The sequence below is a fragment of the Rattus norvegicus genome, chromosome 3 (genome assembly GCF_036323735.1).
Source record: "Rattus norvegicus strain BN/NHsdMcwi chromosome 3, GRCr8, whole genome shotgun sequence".
Taxonomy (NCBI): domain Eukaryota; kingdom Metazoa; phylum Chordata; class Mammalia; order Rodentia; family Muridae; genus Rattus; species Rattus norvegicus.
Genome location: NC_086021.1, coordinates 115,515,082 through 115,521,497, shown reverse-complemented (window position 1 = coordinate 115,521,497; position 6,416 = coordinate 115,515,082). Strand labels below are relative to the sequence as shown.

General features: G+C 37.4%; 1 pseudogene; it reads left to right on the top strand.

The window, feature by feature from the left end:
- Positions 1-2,284: 2,284 nt before the first annotated feature.
- Srsf3-ps4 (serine and arginine rich splicing factor 3, pseudogene 4) lies at positions 2,285-5,966 on the top strand (annotated as a pseudogene).
- Positions 5,967-6,416: the final 450 nt, after the last annotated feature.

Sequence of the window (6,416 nt, the reverse complement as noted above, 5' to 3'; positions counted from 1 at the left end):
CTGTATTCAGCAGGTCTTTTCCACAGGGCATAATGAATCTGGTAACTTGCCTATGCAGTTTTTCTTAGCACACTTTTTAACCTAGAGCTATATCAATAAGTTCAACTTGGTTATTTTTGTGAATTCTTCAAGGCTCCCAAAGACATACATGCATATGTACATACATACATACATACATACATACATACATACATACCTTTACTGTGATAATGTGGGTTTGATTATAATTTTATTATATTCATCATTCATCTTGTGCTCTGAGGCATCTGTAGTCACCTTGTTCAGATTTTTCTAGTAGAAATAAAAGTAATCTCAATTTAGGATACAACCTTATGGGATGCACATAAGATCAAAAAGCATCATAAAAAACATTGCAATTGGTTCTGTGGGGTTCCTCTCGGGAACCCAATGTGTCTTGGAGCATCTATTGTGTTGTCTTACATCTCTTGGATAGTTGCCCATGAAGAATCAGCTAGCACTTTAGTGAGCAGTGGACACACTCCAGACACATTGCCACTTTGCCCATATTATGCTGTGATTATGGAGTGATAAGCTAAGATTTTGAAGAGAGGGTATAGTAACTTTTAGTGCTTCTGGTATGCCCAGCTAAATTAATAATTCAGTGGCTTTTTATTTAGAACACAGTTGTCCTCATTGTTTGTTTGTTTCTTTGTTTTGTTGTGCAACTTTAGTTAAAATGTGATAACAAGAAACAAGCCATTTTATATCCATGATCATATGTAACTCTAACGGCATGCCATCCACCATGGCATTCAGAATTAAGAGGTTTGATTAATCATTTCTCTTCACCTGTAAAAGGTCCTCAGGCATTCCTGTACTGAGATTACTTATATAACTTTTAAGGGTATATTTAAATTTAACATTCTTATTCTAGTACTTTTTAAATGAGCAAGAAAGTTGTAAGAGAGGGAGACACACACACACACACACACACACACAGAGAGAGAGAGAGAGAGAGAGAGAGAGAGAGAGAGAGAGAGAGAGAGAGAGAGAGAGAGCTGCTTAGGGAAATGGAGAAAATAACACCTTTCTGCACTGAAACTTCTTTTTCTTCAGTTTAGAGGACTATGGGGCCTCATTTGCACTTGCCTTTTCCAGATGCTAACTTGTGGCACAGCTTCCCTGCTTTTAGAACAGGTTGATACTTTTGCCTTAGCATCCAGCCTAGCGCATTTGAAATTGCTGATGAAAGGCACTGTCAGATCCCAGGTCTATTCTTCTCATGATTTTTACTTGTAAGGCAATCTGCCCATTAGTACAGAACAGGGAAGCTTGGGACAGCACTTCACAAAAGGGTCTGTGAAAACATGCAAGGAGCTCTGGAGTTAGCTGGGTAGAAATTCATACTCTTATAGCATTTTGACTCAGCACACAAATGTGGGATGGATGGGGGTGTTTGCATTTGATGCCAGATTGTTTGCCTACACCAGAGGCTGTCCTAAGAGGTTTGCTGAATCTGCCTTGCCTTACAGATGAGAATTCATGGACACGTTACTTAAAAGCCAAACTATAGCACAGACTTTCTCTCTACTTTATCTATGGCTACTCAAAGACAATGACCTGTCAATGACAGTGAGGAGTCCAAATGTGTCCCGAGGCCTGCTCATTAGACGTATTAGCCTCAGTAACAACAGTTGATTTTCTCTCTGGTAATTATACTACTAAACCAGAGGCTATTTGTATACCATGAATGCAATTGATCCTTTCCCCATCAATGCTATAAATTCATTCCATACCTCAATACGTAATTGCAAAAACAGATGTATTGGAAAACCACAAAACAATAATCTGAATAAATTAGGCATAGGTTTAAAATGTTCGTTTATGTGAGTTTAAATATAAAGTTTCCCTTCTGAGCACTTTTCAAGTAGTTACATTAAAAAAAATACCTACACCCCAGGAAAAAGAAATGAGTTACTAAAAGCTGAAGGCCAAGGAAGTTCTTTGGCATTTAAGAGTGGTCAAGACGTCTTCATCTTCTTCCCCCTTTCATGCAAGCCGGAGACTCACTCAGTTCTCTGTTAGAAGTGTTAGTAGCCTGTCACTCCCCAAATTCCAAGCACCCACTCTGATCCCAGATAGCAGGAAAACAGTATTGTGGTCTGCAGACATCTTCCAGATGGTAAGGTGGGGCTCTGCTGTTATCCTGGGCTCTTGTAGAGAGTTATATTCGAGTTCTGCAGTGGGAAGTCCTTCACATCTGCATTTGTAAATTTGGGATTTGTATTGAAGAGGAAATCACATATATGCCGGCTGCCTAAACATGGTCATATTTCAAAGGTAAAAGACTTTGTTGAGATTATTGTTAACACTAAATGCTCATGCAAAGACTGTATTTTTAACAGCACTCAGATGTTTTAACATTTACCAAGGTCTCCACTTCCTAGGTCACCTGGGAAATCACTGAAAATGAAGGAACAAGGCAGGATGGGAGAGCTGGGTGTTGTGAGCCCGTAGCAAACTTCTATTCCTGCCAGTAAACCTCACTGCTTTTATTCTGTTTTCTTTCTTCCTTCTCTCCTTTACTTCTCCTCTCTTTGTTCGTTTATTCATTCCTTTCTTCCTTCTTTGAACAAATTATCACTGTACTGAGAGTTGACCTTGAAGTTGTAGTCCTCCTACATCACCCTTCCAAGTGCTGGGATTACAGGTGTGAGCTGCCATGATTTGCTTTTGCTTTTTTCTTATTTCAGGCATTGCATTCTCTGGTTCCTTTTCTAGAAAGTGTAGGCGCCCATGTGCGTGTGCGCGTGTGCGTGCGCGCGTGCACACACACACACACACACACACACACACACACACAAACTCATTTTGCACTTAATATAGAATTCGATGTAAGAATTACATGATACAAATGGAAGACTTTGACAGAGCACTTGACCCAAAAATGACAATATTGTTAAAACTATATGTGCTATTACTATGTGATCCTCCAGAACTTATATAAATTAGACATTTATTGGTATTATTCTGGTGTCATTAATCCATACTTAAAATGAGACCTTCAGGGTATTTCATTTCAAGAGTCTCCTTCACCTATGTAATTCTTCAGAAGCACTGAGTAATTTTACACCCTGATTTAAAATTCTTACATAAATATTATGTTGATTAGACAATTAAAATATTATACTACAACATGCTCAAACATTTGAGTTATTATGTACATCACAAAACTGTTCAATTTCCATTGGGAAATTCATTATCACCCAAGAGAAAAGGGAAATATTTCACAAGCAGTATTTTTGGGAGGCTTACTAGCAATAAAAACGAGGAGCTAGAAGTAATACAATTTCTCTGCTGTAAATAGATGTTTAAAATTCACTGCAGAATTCACAGCTTCCATCGTTTATAAAAACTAGGATTTCTTCTTCAGAACTTCAGGATTTGGTATTGTCAAGGGTTGGGGTATAAGATTCAGTGTTCTGACTTGCAACATTTGACCGAAATCACATGTTTGTTCCAGAGAAATTACTGTAAATAGTCTCTTTGCCAATGAAGTCATGGAGTATCCCAGTGTAAGACGTGGGAAACTTGCCTTGACTTACTCCCATGTGACTTGTTTCAACAGAATACTTTAGTTCCCCTCTTTACAGAACTTATTTTATACTGTCAACCTGAGCCAGGCAATGTGTTTTCCCAGGATGCCTAAGTATTGGAAGAAGAGATGGACTCACTTGGGTCATTTTGCTTTTATTCTGTGTAACTGTGATTAGGTTTAGTTTGTCTGTTTTCAAAAATTTACAAATAAGTGTGAAGGTGACAATGACCATCATTTGACTAAATAACGATGACAATGACAACGACTCACTTGTCAATGACTGAATAAAGCGAACATTTAGGATTTTCTTTTGGCTATTCTAAGTGCTTTATATATCAAGAAGTGTTAATTACTTTACTCCTGATATGTAATTACTTTATTTAACATTTGTAAGAGAAGCAATTAAGGAAATAGGTCAAGTAAGTTCGTCAGAATGTTAAATTTGTTAAGACATTATTAAGGTGTGCATTATGGCTGCAGATCCCATATCCTTATAGATAACATCGTCAGTGCTCAAAAGGGTAATTAAGAGGCTTCTAGAATACCACTATGTACTGGTACTTCACCTGTGCATAATGCTGAATATATATATATATATAATTCACTATATATATTAAAAGATATATATATATATATATATATATATATATATATATATATATATATATATATATAAAAGAGTCAGTATGTTCTCTTTCCTTTTTTCTCCTGATAAAGTGAGTTGCCATCTTGTCAAGTATTCCATGGAGCAGCCATGGTAAGAAACTAAGTATGTCTTATACAAGATCGTCATCAGGGAGTTGAGAAGAGCCACCTTGTGTGTACTTGGATGTTGATCTTTCCCAACGTGTGCTGTGCTAGGACTATAGCCTGGGCCAATATTTGTACGGAGGCTTAAGAGAAATTATAAAACAGAGTAAGTAATAGCTGAACTTCTGACCCTGCAAAACGGACATAATGAATGTTGTAAGTCTCTGGCTTGGAGGCTAATTTGTTACATAATATTATGACTGGTTTAATACTCTCCAGCCTTCAAACTACTGTTTCTCTCTTTTCCATTTTTTTAATTTTTGTGTTTTTTATACCCCTTTCCTTGAATTATTATTGTGCACTGTGCAATATTTTCACATAAATAAACTTTTAAATCCTTGTAACAGTCCTATTATATATATATATATATATATATATATATATATATATATATTGCAACTTTCATTTTACAGACTAGAATTCACAGTCTCAGAGAATTTATGGCTCTCATAGCTAGTAAATTGGAACAAAATCAATGGTTTTACAGAGCTCTCTGTAATCTGCCCATCTTTTATAGTTGTATGATTTCCCCCAGGTAATGTAATTCATTCCCTGCTTGATTTAATCCCTAAACCCCAATCCTACAAAGAGATGACCACTTTCTTGTTAGTAACGACTCTTTTGGTATCACATAAAACCGTCCCTACTAATAGATGGCACTGTCATATGGTTTCAACATGCCAGGCACCATGCTAAGACCTTTGTTGATGTTTTCTTATTAACTCTTTAAAAAATCTTTATTTAATTTATTGTTATTGTGTTTACATGTGTATGCTACATAGGTGCATGTGTCCATACATGTGGTGTTGGTTAGTTTTTATGCCAATTTGGCATAGAATTGGGTCCTTTGAAAAGAGACAATTTTATTAGGAAAATGCTCCCATTAGATTGGACTCCAGGCAAGCCTGTGGAAAATTTTATTAATTATATTATTGATATGGGTTGGGTTTAGTGCAGCCTTTGAGCACTTTGTTCTGAAAGATACAAGTAAGCAGGCTGAGGCCATTTCGTGGATGCTACTGCGGGACAGAAAACATCTGTGGGAGCATAGCCAGAGGGAAGCAGTGAGCCTGTCAGATTTGAGCTTGGGCCTTTTGAACTCAAGTTCTCAAAATACATTATGATTCCCGTCCCTTGGACTGTAAGATTTATGTAGGCAATCTTGGAAATAGTAGGAACAAGACTGAATTAGAACAGGCTTTTGGCTATTATGGATCACTGTGAAGTGTGAGGGCTGCTCAAAACCCTCAGGCTTTGCTTTCGACGAATTTGAGGATCCCTGAGATGCTGCTGATTCTGTCTGCAAGCTAGATGGAAGAACACCATGTGGCTGCCGTGTAAGTGGAGTTGTCGAATGGTGAAAAGAGAAGTCCGTATCATGGTCCGCCTCCCTCTTGGGGTCGTCCTCAAGATGATCACCGCAGGAGTCCTCCACCTTGAAGCAGATCCCTGAGAAAGAGAAGCTTTTCCAGAAGCCGGAGCAGGTCACTTTCTAGAGATAGGAGAAAAGAAAGATTTCTGTCTCCTTAGAGAAATCACAAGCCGTCTTGATCCTTCTCTAGGTCTCAGCTGATCTAGGTCGAATGAAAGGAAGTAGAAGACCATTTTTGCAAAAGTGGTGTACAGAAAATAATTTGATTTGACAGGAGTATTACAGGAAATTAAAGTTTTATTTGAGGCTTCATAAGCTTGGTGCACTTTCAAGATGTTTTAGCTGTTTAAATTTCTTTTGTCTTTTGGAACAGTGACACACAAAACAACGTAATTCTCTATGGTTTCAAATGGATCATATGAGGCATGTGATATCAAGAATTGTTAGTTTACAATGTTCTCTTAAGCGAGATTGAATTTTCGTTGAATTTTAGGTTTTCATAGACTGTCCAGTTTTAAGTGTGATGAACTAATGATAATGAAATTGAATAAACAATGGTTCCTCTAGTAGCAAGGTGTGGCACTGTGGGTGAAATGGTAAGCAGTCTTTAAAAGCTGCCGTGATCACAAGCCAACAAAAAAAGGGTATTTGGGGCATAGATATTTAGGATTGAGA